The 17082-nt window shown below is 34.2% G+C and overlaps 1 protein-coding gene across 1 annotated transcript in view; it reads right to left on the reverse strand.

Moving 5' to 3' along the window:
• Positions 1-17082, reverse strand: part of OLFM3 (olfactomedin 3) — a 276466-nt gene that overhangs the window by 83366 nt on the left and 176018 nt on the right. The gene's annotated exons all lie outside the window — the stretch shown is intronic.

Below are 17082 nucleotides of genomic sequence, written 5' to 3' on the forward strand. Positions count from 1 at the left end.
GAAAGGGAGAGGAGAAGGGAAAGGGAGAGACACACAAAAACAGAGAAAGTCAGAGATAGAGAAACAAACATAGAGAAAGAAAAGAGGAAGAAGGTGAATGAAGATGATGAGGATAATGAGGAAGACTAGAAAGGAAAGAGGAGAAAGAGGAAGAAGCAGAGGATAAAGAAGAAAAAAGTAAGGAATAAATAAAAATGGAAAATAAGCAAAGGAAGTAAGAAGAATGGAAAAAAAGAAGAAAGAATCAGAAAGACAGAAATAAGGAAGAAGAAAGAAACAAGGAAGGAAGGGGGGGAAAAGGAAGGAAAGTAGGAAGAAAAATAAATGCTTTTCGTTGTGACTTTACTTCATATGTCATTTGTTGTTTTATAATGTTCCTATTATTTATGAATGACTTTGTTGAAAAGAGTCAATTCAATGATCACCACTATATTCAACAAAGCTGGTTACATTTCAGCTTCCATGCAAAAGGAGAAACAGCAATCATATTTCATCAACCATCAACATTTATCAATATTTATAATAATAATAACTTTATTCCTATACTGAAAATATTGTCAAATAAAACAAAATGCCTCTGATTTCCAGAAAGCTAATTTTAAGAAATATTAAGTATGTAATAAATTAAAATGAAGATAACAAAATTAGTTCTACTTATAAAAAACTATTGTTGGAAGTAGAAAGCTCTGATACTTTCCTAACTTTATCAAATGAATCAATGATTTAGGTGAAATATATTTTGATGTGTAAGAATTAATGATAAAAGGGAAACTGTTTATTCAAATGGGTCTATTCTATAAATTTTCTGTCAAAAGAAAAGACTTGCATTAAGCTTTTTAAACCATAATTTAAATATGAAATCAATAGGTATTACAAGAGAGAAAATGTGCAATGACATAGATTTAGGTTATAGATTAGTACCTTTTGAAATGCTTTGCTTTGGCTTCGTAAAAATCATATATAGTTGGTTAAATGTCATAGTATGTTAGGAATGCAATTTGCATTATAAAATATGGTAAATATTCATTAAATATAGTTGCTATAACAAACTTCAAAAAATGAAATGCACTTAATAGTATTTAACTTAAAATCCATACATTATATAAATAAAAATTCTTCCATTCAGATTATTCATATGTATGTACCCTATGTAACCATTATTACAGGTTCAATAGTAACAGATAATTATCACTTAGACTTTATTCTAGTTTTAAAGTTATTTTCAATAATGATCTCAACTGAACACTTGAATGTTAGTGACTGCACTTGCTTCATTTATTTTTCTTCTTGACTTAAAGACCTCACTAAAGACCACGTATATGCATTTCATAGGAGAGCAGGGTTATTATATTTTAATAAGTTTAAAGGATAATGTAAAATCAACTCACTTTGTCCTGATGGAGCTAATGACTTGGACATCTGAATCTATAGGGAGTCAGGGAGCCAGGGGAAGGACATGAGGAGGAAGCATATGAATTATATTAACTTGTAATATTCTCTCAGGTTTGAATATAAGACATTTAGTTCAACTTTAGATTTTTGGATCCAAGAAATTAAATTATGTTGCTTAATAGAGTATTTTGAATATGTCCAGTATATACTGAAGCATATTTTATGAAGATGACATAAAAAAGGCCAAAAATCTTCCTTGGACATAAAAATAAACAAAACACTACTTTAGTTTTGCCATGTGAATATTAGTGCTAGAAGGACTGGAATTAAAGCATATTTTGAAAGATCAGGCAAACTAAATTTTTAATCTGATTCCATCAGGCATTTTTGCAAAGGAAGTGAATAAAGGGATCTATTGAACACTATAGACAGCCTCACCAAATACTCCTGAGTTCATATTAAACATTATCTGTTTTGATAGAGTGCCAATTTGAATATGATTATTCATTATTAATTAAGTCATTGATTCTTCTTTAAAACTGATTTGGATTGATCAGTCAACAGTGAAATCCAGATCAGTCAATTGTGGATTGCTAATCTCTAGTATCTCTTCCCTGATTGTTGCTGGCATTTCAAATAGCAAAATGAAGTTGGGAGAATTTTACCCTCCCAACATGTTTCCCTCTGATCCCCAATATTTTTTTTTTTGAGGCTGGGGTTAAGTGACTTGCCCAGGGTCACACAGCTAGGAAGTTTTAAGTGTCTGACACCAGATTTGAACTCTGATCCTCCTGAATTCAAGGCTGGTGCTCTATCCACTGTGCCACCTAACTGCCCCATCCCCAATCATTTTTTATTGCTGTTTCAATATAGTTGAATTTTTAAAATACTCAAGTTAATCATGCAGACATTAAGGAGAGATTGATTAACCAAGGGTATGAAAGAAGCAGATTTGTTTGAATCACAACTCAGTATCTTATTAGTTGTGTAATTCTGGGCAAATCACTTACCATCTTTGAGCCTAAGACAGAGATAGTGATACCAATAATAATTCCCTCGTACTATATTATAATAAGATTCAAAGGAATTAATGTACATAAAGTGCTTTAGAAACCTTAAAGTAATATATAAAAGCCAGTTATTAGCAGTGCTGTTATGACTTCCACATAACTCCATTTTAAATGCTAGTGAGAGTTGCTGAGGGCTTCGGGAAATCACAATATGCAAATATGCAACCCATGCTTCAAATGACCCTCTGCAATCATCTATCATTACCTAATTATGAGCAATCATCCCTCCTTTAATAATCATTCAGCACTAAACCCTTTTTTCGCCCAGGGGATTCTGAGTCTTCAAGGAAAAATCACAGTAACTCCTCTAGACAAATCACTGGTGACCCATGACTAAAGATATTTGTTTTCTTAGCTATTACTGTCAGTGATCAATATGAAACTATCTGCCCTTAGGTGATTTGTGGCCACCACAAACATCACTCTACGTTTATTGGCTTCCTGACTTTAACATCCTGTGATGGACTAGATTATATAACTACATAAATACTTACTGAGCACACAGTACCTTTAACCTATCAGGAAACCACTTGTGAGGTAAGCTCAATAATCTTGAACACACACAAAAAATTTGGAAATGGGGAAAAATAGGTGTGTGTATGTATGTGTGTAAGATGATTTGAAATATAATATATAATTCTTACTTTAAAATTCTTTAAACTTCCCTAGCCCTCTTAATAAGAACCTATTTAGTTTAATTTTAAACATAATTTTCCTCATATTTCCTCAGAGAAAAAAAGTTCATCATATTTTATGGACTTATATTTGATAGTTTATAAACTAAATCCTCCTGAAGCCAATATTATAAACACAATAGATAACACCTCTCTGTTTTTTTATTAAAAATAGCAAAATAAAAAGTCTCTATGTGGGAGACTGTTGAAGGTAAGCACATTGACAAGAAGTGACAACTGAATGAATGAACACATGTACTGTGTGTGTGTAATCTGCATGGCATATAGTAGGAAGAGGGCTATCCTTAAAGTTTAGAATACCTGGGTTTACAACCTATATTTGAAAAATATTAATTTGAGTGTGGAAAATAATTTAATTTCTCTTTAACTCTTCATGTCTAAGTTATGACTAATATTCAAGCTTATAATCAGGGATATCATTTATGCCATATTTGTCCACTTGATTAAATTTATGCAAGTGTACAAGGGTCAGTTTTCTTCCCACCTTTCAAAAAAACCTGCCAAAACAACTTTGCTGCAATGAAGTCTTAAGAATCTGTAATTCTATGCACTGTGCTTAATATATATATTCACATATATATATATATATATATGTATATATATATATACATACATACATAAAATATTCTAACTACAAATCCCAACAAACTTTCCAAGTGAACTAATATTTCTATAGAATGAATATGTACATAAATACTTAACTATATTCATAAACTGAAGAGCTTATCTCCCTCATGTTAGAATCCATTTTAAGGTCTCATGAAAACTGGAAAGCTTTGACTCTGCCAAGCCTGAGCATAAACCACTGTTGTCTGACAATAAGCTTAGTTAAATAGAGAGACATCTGAGTGGCCATAGGATCCTGGATTTGTCTGCCATAGCAACTTTTGAAGACCATTAATTAAGTCCTAGAAGGCGTTCAATCTGTATGTATGAAAAGTATATCTACCAAATGTTAAAATATTGAGAATAAGGCCTCAGGGTATTGACGCTATCCTGTAAGAGCAGAAGTTCTTATTTGAGTCATAGATTCCTTAGTAATTTGATGAAAACTATAAACTCAGAATATTTTTAAATGTATAAAATAAAATACAGTTTCAAAATAAATGAATTATATTGAAAAAACATTTATCAAGAGTTTTTAACCAAGTTCATAGTCCCAGTTTAAGAACACTTGCATAGGAGAAATTATGGGAGGACTTAGACAAAGGTTCCAGACAATAAGAAATTCATTGAGGTACATTGTTGGATGAAGTACCTGCATGAAAAAAATCATTATTAAATTGAAGTATGTAAAAAAGGTTCCTCACTGGATCCAAACTTGAAGTCAAATCATGTCATCTACTTCAGCTAGTCTGTGAAAATCCCATATCATCTCTATATAACAAAATAGGATATTAATGGAGAGACATTTTTAATCTCTATCTGTAGTATCATATAGCCAACAAAAGAGAATGCTGTGGTTTAGATTTAGGCAAAGGAAAGATTACATAGCTGAAGGAAAAAAGAAAACAACTTGAATAAAGACATTTCTTTGACCTCAAGAAGCAAAAACACTTATTTCATTTCATCCTGTTAGGAAAGAAATAAAGCCTAAAGTATACTTGGGAAAATCTATACAAATTTCCAACTTTGGTATGTAGTGTCAGATGGTCCTGATTACCATAGTAGAATGTCTTTGTAAATTTATCTCAAAAAATAGTATATTCTAACTTTAAAAGCTACATGCATGCCTTCCCAAAGCATGACAAATAAATGTGAATATTAAAAATGTAGAAGTATATATAAAGAGTCATATTTTCCTTTCCTTTTCTTTTCCATATTATTTCCCATGATAGAAAAAACAGTTTGAACTAATGTATTATGTTTGTCATAAATAATCATCAGGCACAATAAGTACTTTGCTTCTAAATGTTAAGTTTTTTGAATACTTGTGGAGACAGCATCATTTAAAAAGAGACCTCTGTAAGTTGACTCAGTAAATTCAATTGGACTGGGTGATGCTAAGATGTTCTTCCTGTAGTCAGAACAGACATGAAGACCAGGTAAGCCAAAAGGTTTATCTATTATAAAAAAAAATTATAAAAAGAGTTCTTACTTGTGGAGTCCATCTCTCTCCCCAAGAAGAGCTGCACTCCTGCCATTTTCTCAGTTGTAATAGATAAAAATCTGCTTGAAGAAAGTACTATTCTCTCTTTGAACAGTACAATTTTTAAAAATGGTAAATTAAGCTTATTTTCACTCTTCTTTGTATGGCAAGTGTCAGCATGAGCTGTTCATCCCTGCTTCCCCTAAAAGCCTTCCATATTCTAATTTAACCTTAATCTAGTCATAACCACAGTTCTCAGTGTACGATAATGATGAATTATAATTATTCTGTGAAAAAAGCTCAACCTGGCATATCCCAATTAGTCAGCATGAGGCAAGGAGGTTATTTTTGTTTAAAACCCTTGCCTTTATTTTCAGGAAGGAAGGATCTATTAATTTCAAGACCACAAGAGCTTTATTCTATCCCCACTATTTTTGCTTGAAATCACTCAAACTATTAAATGTGTCTCTTGGTCTATAATCTTGATGGACACAATGCTGAAAATACATATGTTACCAAGTTAATGAGCACAGCAGTGATATTCAGAGTGATTTTTTTGAGAGAACACATTTTAATGACTCCAGAGCCATAAAATTCAGGCAGCTGGGTGGCCATATGGGTTAGGTAATAGCAGAGATCTTAAAAGTCTAATGTCATATGAATAGGTATGCTACTAAGAATATACAAACTTCTGAATATAAGTAGACACCCCACAATTTTTGGGCCCTGTTCCCTGTAATGTTGCAGTATTATTTATGACTATATATTTTCTATTGTGAATAAATTAGTTTCAAGGCTTTGTGGAATATAGCCAATTTATAGACCGTAGAAGGATTACTTCTTAAATAATAATAAATATGATTGTGTTTGTGTGTGTGTGTTTGTATATGTTGCCATCAGGGGTTAGGGTAGACTAAACTTCTGTGATCCTTATTTTTCACTGGTTTGTACTATCTTGAAGCTTTGACTGACTTCTCTGTGTCCCAGAAAACTCATTACTGGTTTAACTTCATTGTCCTGTAATAGCTCTTTAGTCTTGGGCCCATATCTTATTATAATCTCCTACTTCTCTATGAGCTTCAAATATCCATTTAAGGGGAGAGTCCAGCTCAGATATCTTCTCATTTCTCATCTGTTTGTACTATCTTGGAACTCTGTTAATTGATTTTGCCACTATACTTCCTCTTTGAGTACCTTCCCCAGCCACCAATTCCATCTAATACTTTACCTCCTTTTCAGCTTCTTTTTGTATATTGAATAATTTGTATATTGTACCTTTGTATATTGAAGGCAGAGACTATCTTTTTCACACTTACATCCCAATTTTTAGCTTATTGACCAAGATATATTTAGTTTAGTGCCTGGGATATAGCAACATTTAATAATTGTTGTTGATTTATTGATTTAATTATTTTATAATTATAAAATTTTTGACAGTATATATGCATGAGTAATTTTTTTATAACATTATCCCTTGTATTCATTTTCCAAATTATCTCCTCTCTCCCTCTACTCCCTCCCCTAGATGACAGGCAATCCCATACATTTTACATGTGTTACAGTATGACTTAGATACAATATATGTGTGTAAATCTAATTTTCTTGTTGCACTTTAAGTATTAGATTCCGAAGGTAACCTGGGTAGATAAATAGTAGTGCTAACAATTTACATTCGCTTCCCAGTGTTACTTCTCTGGGTGTAGTTATTTCTGACCATCATTGATCAACTGGAAGTGAGTTGGATCTTCTTTATATTGAAGATATCCACTTCCATCAGAATACATCTTCATACAGCATTGAAGTGTACAGCGATCTTCTGGTTCTACTCATTTCACTCAGCATCAGTTGATGTAAGTCTTTCCAAACCTCTCTGTATTCGTCATGCTGGTCATTTCTTAAAGAGCAATAATATTCCATAACCATCATATTCCATAATTTACCCAACCATTCTCTAATTGATGGACATCCATTCATCTTACAGTTTCTAGACACTACAAAAAGAGCTGCCACAAACATTTTGGCAATACAGGTCCCTTTCCCCTCTTTAGTATTTCTTTGGGATATAAGCCCAATAGCAGCAATGCTGGGTCAAAGGGTATGTACAGTTTGATAACTTTTTGGGCATAATTCCAAATTGCTCTCCAGAATGGCTGGATTCTTTCACAACTCCACCAACAATGCATTAGTGTCCCAGTTTTCCCACATCCCCTCCAACATTCATCATTATTTGTTCCTATCATCTTAGCCAATCTGACAGGTGTGTAGTGGTATCTCAGAGTTGTCTTAATTTGCATTTCTCTGATCAGTAGTGATTTGGAATGTTGGTGATTTATATATCTAACATTAGAATTGCTACTTAGACCAAAATGAGGATAATGAAACTACCTTTTTCCCCAATAAGGAACCCTTCTGTTCTAGATCCATATATATCTTTCACATTAAAGTTAGCTTTGTTTCTACAGAGAGAAGAAGGATCATTTAAAAAAAAATATTTCAGGTTACCATATTTGCTCCCCACTCCCATCAATTGCTTCCAACAATTATTAAATTAAATTTTAGGTTTGGGGTCTCTCTACAAAAAAGTAGTTAAATGTATGATGTATAATTAATATACACACAAAAAATACTAAACACAGAGCATTCACTTTCAAAATATGCTTTGGTAGTATTTAAAACAGTATTTAGTGTCATAACATCATTTTTATAGCATTTGTATAATGCCTACTATGTGCCACTGTAGAAAGTATTTAAAAAATTTTTTTTTTCTCATAAGGTCATTGGGAAGTAGGTACTAACTTCATCTCTATCTTATAGACGATGAATGAGACAAACAATAAGCTAAAAGATTTATCCAGGATTATGAACTAATAATTGAGATTGGATTTTAATTCAGGTATTCTTGACTCCAGGCCAAGGACTCTAACTACTGTACCAACTAGCTTCTGAGAAGAAAACTAATATTTTGAAGTCCCACAGCACTTATGTTTGATTATTAAACAGTGGCCAGTATGTAAAACAAACTTTAAAAATTATTACTCACTGTTTACAAACTATTTTTCTTGCAACTCCATAAAAACCTAGTATCAGTACAAATTTCACAATCTCAATTTTAGATGTGAAGAAATGGAAGCTCAAAGAAATCTAGGTTATGTGGATATCTACTGTCAACCAACCAATCCACAAACCTTTATAAGTACTTGATGTGTGTCAGACAGTAGGTATACAAATATTAATGAGTTACCTCTTGAAGTCATATTACTAGTAAGTAGGAGTGATGGGATTTGAACCTAGACCTATAATTCTAATCCAAGGATTTATTCTTCTTTACAATCCTGAATCTCCTTTTATGTGGAATTATGGGATTCATCTCTTCTTAGTAGTGAGTTTAGTACTTTAGATGGAGAATGGAAGAAGGGGATCAGTAGTCTCATTCTTCCTCTGCCACATTTTATTTTGCATTATTTTCTGTGAGCAAATAGAAAATACTTTAATTACCTCCTCCCTTTTAAATAAGTCTCTCTTACTTTCCTATTTTCCACCTATTCTCAGTTCTCCAAATTTATCCATTTCAAAACATAAAAGAAAGAAAGAATAATGTTTATATGCCCCCCCCCAACTCAGCCCTGTCCGTCCTTTGGCAACATGTAGTCAGGTTATACTCCACCATTTCGTTGTTTAAGTACCCAAGCATTTGATACTCAAAACACTTTCTTTTCACATAGTACCAGTTGAGCACAAACTTGCTCCTCTCTCTTATTTCTCTATCTTCTGGTATGTTAAAAAAAAAAAAACAAATAAGCAAAAATTTCTTAAAATGGTAAACTACTGAAAATAACAAAGCTCTGAAATAATGAAAAAACAATAGAAATTATGAAAGTAAATCATAATGAAATTGTGTAGGTATTTTGTGAACTTCTACCCTGCACAGCAAGATTGTTAATGATGAATGGCAAACTGGAAATTTCCCAAGCCTTTTATCTATTTATATTCATGTTCAAAAGGATTAATTCTTAGAGGCAAATGTGTCTTTTCACATACAGAGATACAGCTTGTAATAATTATAAAGCTCTTTATATTTTGTAATACAGACACTCACAAACACACATATCAGACTAACCCAGAGAAAAATTAGGAAGAGCAATTCCATAGTCCTACATGACTACTTTTCAAGTTGTACTTTCTTCTCTAATAATACAGATGAATTCTATTTTCCAACATGTCATGTTCAACATCAGAAGCCTAGAATAGGATATGCTAATATTTGATATAATGGTCCAAACCTTAAGTATTCACAACATGCAAACATCTATGCCTAGATGCATGTATTATAGAGAAGAAAAACTCAATCAGAAGATACAATTTTGAGTTTTAGCATAGATAATCCCTAGCTGAATTGCTGTGATCAATTAATTTTATTTTGGGGGAACCTTGGTTTTATTTCAACTATAAAATATTTGGAGCACCGACATCTTATATTATTGTGAAAAGGATCCTTAGTCAACTTTGATGTTTATAAATAGGAAACATTTAAAATATTAAGGGAAAATCTACCTTCTTTCTTTGATGGATCTGTGATGTGGACTACCATTAATTTTACAATCAATATATTACATAACAGGCATATATTAAGCATTTACTATGTTATAGACTCTGGAACTCATCCATGCCACTAGTTCTATGTAAATCTTTCACAAAAAAGTGATGAAGTTGAACTAGATAGCCACTAAGGACCCATAGAGCTCTAAATCTGTAAAGCTATTATTCAATTTATTTAGGGAGGAAGATGAAGAAGATATAAAATAGAGTTTCTATATGTATGTCATATCATTCCAGTCTTCTTTGTACACGTGTAGTGAGTTATTCCTTTTTTTAATTTGCTGTTTGGTATTATGATACAGTGAAAAGTTTGAAATTGGAGAAATGGGTTCAAGGAGGAGACTCACCTCATTCTTTATGATGACATAAAAAGCTAACTGAAACAATTAGAAAACAGAGTCTATTTTAAAGAAATCCCCTAAGAGCAATTTTCAAGAGAATATATGTTTTAAAATTCACATATTACAATTATATTTCATTAATTCTTAATAATAGCTTAAAATTTATGTTGTCTTAATATCATAATGCATTTACATATATCATTTATTCCTTGAAAACCACCCTATTAGTGAAGTAGTATTATAAATACTGTTACCCTTATCTTAGAAATAAGAAAAATGAGATTTGTTCTCATTTTATAGATGAGTTTCAGCAAGCAAATTAGAGAGGTTAATTGATTTGGTCAAAGCCATACAGATAGTAAAGATGAAAGATGGAAGAGCAATGAGGAAGAGAATGAGGTGATCCTTCTAAACTATTCTTCCCAGTATAAAGTATTGATGAGAATAAAGAACGAATGTATTCCTTGACTCTGTGGAAAGTAAATAATGAACCTTGGAAAACAAATATTTGGTAATACAGAGAATCATTTATGAAGTCCAAGGAGAAATTTTTTCTGAGTTCTAAATAGACTTTGATAGCAATTATTTAGAAAATTGAAAAGTTATTAGTGTCATTTACTATATGATAATTGGACCATAGAGAACAAAAAAAAAAAAAAGGATTAAAGAGAAAATGAATATCTGCTGAACATGAGAAAATCAGCTGAGATAGGAGTTGATTTGAGTAGCTACACTAATAAATGAAGATCTAGATTCAGAAGTAGAAGGAAACTGTGAGATCTTTGTATAATACCATTTTATAGATATTGAAATCAAGAGTCAACCAGGTTAAGTTGTTTGACTAAATCGAAAAGGATTTGAAGTGGTAGAACTTATATTTAAAACCAAACATCCTGATTTTAAGTCTATTATCTTTCTATAATATGCTGCTGTAGGATCATGGGCTATGGAGAATGGTAGATATGTTGGTAATGAGATGATCTCAACCTGCTATGAGCAATGGGGCAAAGGAGAAAGTGAAAGGGAGCAACATTGAAGAATGGGGGGCCAATAAATAACTTCTGAGAGTGCCAAGAGGGGAAAGTGTCTAGATAAAAGCAATGAAGCATGTTTAATGGAAGACAAAAGGTGGTGAGAATTTGAGAGAACAAATCCTTACCACTCCATACTAAAATCACACCCAAAGCAAAACTGCAGGTCATTGAGACTGGCAGATATCTGGACATAGGCTTTTTTATGTTTTATGGATTCAGATGCAAGTTATCCCTGTTTATAATAACTTATAAATATGACTTTTAAAATTTCTCAATCTGTGATTGCTAGCAAGCTATAATTGCTATCAGCAGAATGTCCAATAAGGATTTTCTAGCTTTGGAAAGAATTTGGATGATGCTAAACACCTGGGAATTATCTCTAATATTGTAGAGTTCTTTAAAGTGCATCTATACTATTTACAATGGGAAGGTTCCTCTGACACAAATGCATAACAATTTATTGTGCTGTTCACAGTGAATTTTATTGAATATTGGACTGAGTTGTAGCGAGCTGTCGTCTCCAGAAGCTGCCGGATTGCTCTCTGGGAAGAGATCTGCTGTGTCTACTCAAATCTTTCAGACAGATTCTTCTTCCTGTAGCGAACCGTTGTCTCCAGGCAGTTGCTGTTAACTCTTGTCCTTAGAAGTGACTTCCCTTCCTGCAGAGAGCCCCGTCAAGCCTGATGCAATGCAGAGTCTTTTTCTTGAATCCTGGCTCTGAATCTCCTCCAGCTCTTATCCTTCTCCAGGCCGATCTGCTTTCCAGGCCCACTGTTCTCTCTTTTATTCTCCCAGAGAATGGGCGTGGGATAATGCAAGGGCTTCTGGGAAGAACCACCTCAGCCAATGAGCCTGCTCCTTCCATCAAGTCAACCTGAGTTCTCACCTTGTAATTGTCCAACCTGAATTCTCACCTTGTAACTATCCAGACAACCTCAGTTCTCACCTAGTAATCCTAACATCTTCCCCTTTCTTTTGATTTAGAACATAGGACAGTCATGATCTTGAAACATAAATCCATCAATATGGGAAGTATTACACATAATTACATAAATTACATAAGCACATAGTAACATAGTAACATAATACATGCTAGAAGTATATGACAAATAACATAATCAAATAATCATAAATTGAAAATTTATAAATGTCCATAAGTCCATTGTCCATTAGTCTCATCTTGTGTGAGGAAGTCCAATGATTCCTGCTGGTTTTTAAAGTTCTTTAACAGTCTTCTTATTATCCATGCTCTTTCAGTGTCAGATGTTTCTTAGATCTTCTCCTTTATTTTGAGGTCTTTCTCTTTTTCTGTCTCTCTCTGATGGACAAGGCGAATATGACTCGTTGGCACCCATCTGATTCCTTCTCCTGCTGAAGAAATACAAGCAAACCCTCTCCCCCAGGCAGTTAACCTATCTGGTCCCTTCCATTCACCACTTTCTGGATCTCTCCACATCACCTGGCGATTATCTAAGGACAGTGGAGATGCTCTCACTGGACACTGCCCTTCTGGTGGGTTATAAAACCTGTCTGCTGGAGCCAGTGCATCTTTGTCAAAAATTAGAAAATTAATGGTATAGAGAACTAAATTTAGAAGTTCCCTAGGGCTACCTGTGGCTCCCCCTTTCTTTTGTTTTTGGAGGAGTGTCTTAATATCTCTGTTTCTTCTCTCTACTATTGCCTGCCCTTGAGGATTAAAGGGTATGCCCGTGGTATGTAAAATCTTATACTGTGCACAAAAGTGTGTAAAATGTTTGGACGTATATGCAGGTCCATTGTCTGTTTTTATTGATTGTGGCACACCCATAATTGCAAAAGCTTGTATAAGGAATTCAGTGACCACTCGGGCTGTCTCTTTTGCTGCTGGCATTGCAAATGTGAATCCTGAAAAGGTGTCTACCATGACATGAATAAAAGATAGACGACCAAAAGATTTATAATGGGTCACATCCATTTGCCAGATTTCATTGGGTCTCAAACCACGAGGATTCTTCCCTGGAGGGAGTGTAGGAGCATGGAAAGGAAGACAAGCTGTACAGCTTTTTACTATGCTCCTAGCTTCCTCTCTTGTGATTCCAAATTGTAAACGTAAAGCTCGAGCAGCCTGATGATATTTAGAATGAGATTCTTGTGCTTCCTGAAATAAAGGACTACTGGCTAACATGGTTAGAAGGCTATCTGCCTTTGAATTTCCATCAAAAATGGGACCTGGAAGTCCACTATGTGAGTGGACATGCAAGATATAAATCTTGCCTGGATGTTTTCTCACTTGCTCTTGAAGTTCCTTAAAGAGCTGATAAATATTGGAGGCTGCAAATTTTATTTGGGCTGTGGCAATTCTTTGTACTACACCTACTGAATAGGCTGAATCAGTAATTATATTTACGTCTCCTGGGTAATAAGTGAGAGCTAGCATGATAGCAAATAATTCATTCTGTTGAGTGGATTGAAAAGGAGTCCTGATTACTCTCTTTATGGTTAAATCATGAGAGTATATGGCACAAATATTTTCTTTGGAGGCATCTGTAAAGATTGTTGGTCCTTTAAGAGGAACCTTAGAAACCTTTTCTTCAAAAATCCATCGCCAATTATGTAGTAGCCGGGTAATCTTTAATGGAGATCCATGTGCAAAATTTGGAGCGGTGGCCAATAAAATTTGCCATTCTGGGATGGTCTCACAGCATACATTAATTTGTGCATTAGTATAGAATGTGTATATTTTTTCAGGACTTATTCCAGATAATTGTGGAATCCGGAGTGGCGGAGACGGGCGCCGCGAGGCATCCAGTGCGGTAACGCGACCGATCCCGGAGAAGCCGGCGGGAGCCCCGGGGAAGCAAAGGCCTGCAGAAAGGAGATGGGACTGTTGAGTGTGAGAAATAGAAAAGCCAGTTTGCTTAGGTCTCCGAGTGTAGAAGAGAGTATAGTAATGCTCAGTGAGTTGGAAAGGTAGGTTGAGATCTGGTTGTGAAGGACTTTAAAAGGTAGAGAAAATAGTCCATGGGAGTTGGTTGAGTAGGATAATTATGCAGTCAGGTGCAAAGGTCTGGTCTAGCTCCTCTTGTCAGGATAAGCAAAAGTCCTTGCCCCACGTTGGGCGCCAATTGTAGTGAGCTGTCGTCTCCAGAAGCTGCCGGATCGCTCTCTGGGAAGAGATCTGCTGTGTCTACTCAAATCTTTCAGACAGATTCTTCTTCCTGTAGCGAACCGTTGTCTCCAGGCAGTTGCTGTTAACTCTTGTCCTTAGAAGTGACTTCCCTTCCTGCAGAGAGCCCCGTCAAGCCTGATGCAATGCAGAGTCTTTTTCTTGAATCCTGGCTCTGAATCTCCTCCAGCTCTTATCCTTCTCCAGGCCGATCTGCTTTCCAGGCCCACTGTTCTCTCTTTTATTCTCCCAGAGAATGGGCGTGGGATAATGCAAGGGCTTCTGGGAAGAACCACCTCAGCCAATGAGCCTGCTCCTTCCATCAAGTCAACCTGAGTTCTCACCTTGTAATTGTCCAACCTGAATTCTCACCTTGTCACTATCCAGACAACCTCAGTTCTCACCTAGTAATCCTAACACTGAGTTACCAAGGGAGTTCATAAAATCTCTTTTCTAGATGATCTTTAAAATTTGAATGGAATGGTTATAGTGGCCTTTTTTGAAGGCAGGAAAGTAGACCAGATTCTCTTTAGATCAATTATAAATTTCATAAGTGTAATCAGTCAGAAAAACTTTGATTGAATCTCACCTCACAGTTATATTGGATTTTCTTGGGAAAGTCTTAACCTCACTCTTATCTTTAGTTTCCTCTTCTATAAAATGGGAAATAATAATAATAGCAAGCATTTCACAAGACTGAACTTTAAATAAAACAATTCATGAAAAAACTACTTTGAAAGCTTTGAGTGTTATGAATGTTGGCTACTTAGTATCATTTAATCTTCCAACTAACAGATGAGACTTCTTATTGTATGGCTTTTAAGAGTTAAAGCAACACAGATCTATGCTGGGCCCTCATTTTTCTTCTTTTTGAATTGTATCCTTTGGTGATATCATGTACTATGATGAGTTCAATTATATGTGATTTAGCCATATGATTATTAGATCTTTGTATCTAGTTTTCATTTCACCACAAACTCTGGTCCTTCTTTTGCACAGCACACTGAACATTAGCAATCCTGGCTGCTTTTCCTGTGGTTGCTGCTGACAATCTCTTAATAAAATTCCAATTCATTTCAACAAACATTTATTCAACATTTATGGAGTTGCTAGTGGGTGGAAAAGGGAACACAAAAATCTACTTCAAAGCCTGACCTAAAAAAGAGCAAAGAAATGAAGAGGCATATGGGACTGCCCCCTACTCCCATCTGCCATGCTAATTTTTCAAATAAGCAGCACAAGTTGGTGATTTTCAAGTCTAGTTCAAGTAACTCAAAGACATTCTACAAAATAGTTAGAGTAAAAGTAAGATCACAATGACTTATTTCCCCAAACACCCTACTTTTAAATTTTCTCCTGACCAATAAAAAATCATTAAACAATGTTATATCCTGTCTTTAAAAGTCCATAATAAAATGCATTTGAAAAACAGTTTTTTGGCAATAGCAATAATGTCAATAACGTCAGACATTGAACTGTTAAGTATCACAATGTAACTATATATATTCAGAAGGTTGGTATCTTCAAATAAAAACATTTAAAACATGCAATATCTTTCTTTATTTATACTTTTGGAACTTAATAATGAATATGTTTAGAAACTATTCAAATAAAACTCAGTTAAACAAAGACAGGAAGGTCTTGAATTACTTCCATCTAGGCCTGAGGGGAGCTGATGGTCAATATGTTGGTAGTGGCATGAATAGCCTATGTTCCCTCCTATCTTTCCCCAAGAAGATCTTATGCTGTCTTACTTGTCCTTTGGCATTTATGGAAACAGTCAGCATTTTCTTCACAGGAAATCATGAATAGGAGAGATAATCTGGAAGTAGTCTGGAATTTACTTTCACTTCTAGGCCCCTCTGAAATATCTAATACAAAGTTCATGATTTTGGATTATAACTCAAGATAGAGATGAAGACTGCAATAGCTTTGGTTGTCATCTGCATGAAAATTATAATTGAACCTACACAAGCTGATAAGCTGAGAGAATATAGAGAAATAAAAGAAGGTCCAGGACAAATTGATGGGGTACAACCACATTTAGGGAGTGTTATACAAATGAAGAGCCAGCAAAGGAGACTAAGAAATGGTCAGATAGGAAAGAGAAGAAAGAATTGAGAGAGTAGTATGAAAATTTAAAGAGAGGAACAGAATATCTAAAATGACAGCAGTCAAAGGCATAAATTGTTTCTGAGAAGTCAAGAGTAAGGCCTCCTAAGAAAAACACACAGATTGAGTACTGAAAAGATGACTGCTAATGTTGAAATAGAAGTTTCAATTGTACATTTCTGTTGCATCTGATTAAAATTCAGATTATAAATGATTGCAAAAGAAATGAGGAGAGAAAATAAAGACAATAGGTAAAAAAAAAAAGAATGATCTAGGATAATGGATGGGACATGGAAATTTTTTGTTTTGTTTTATTTTTTAGTATGGCAGAGACTTGAACACATTTGAGGGCAACTAGGAAAAACAATTTATAGAAAAGGATTATTAAAGTGAAAAGACTGAAGATTCATCTGCTGGTAAAGAAGGGAGAGTTGAGGTCTAATGGGTTTGTCTTTGGCAATGAAAATTAATGATTCATTAGCAGAAAGTTGAGGAAAGGAAGAAAAATTAGGTGATAATGTCAAAAGGTGTTGAGATGAAGAGAAGAAAAATAGGTGCTTACCATGAATTGCTTTAATGATCATAGTTCAATAAAAGCAAGGGCTTCA

This window comes from Sminthopsis crassicaudata, chromosome 4, assembly GCF_048593235.1.
Source record: "Sminthopsis crassicaudata isolate SCR6 chromosome 4, ASM4859323v1, whole genome shotgun sequence".
Taxonomy (NCBI): Eukaryota; Metazoa; Chordata; class Mammalia; order Dasyuromorphia; family Dasyuridae; genus Sminthopsis; species Sminthopsis crassicaudata.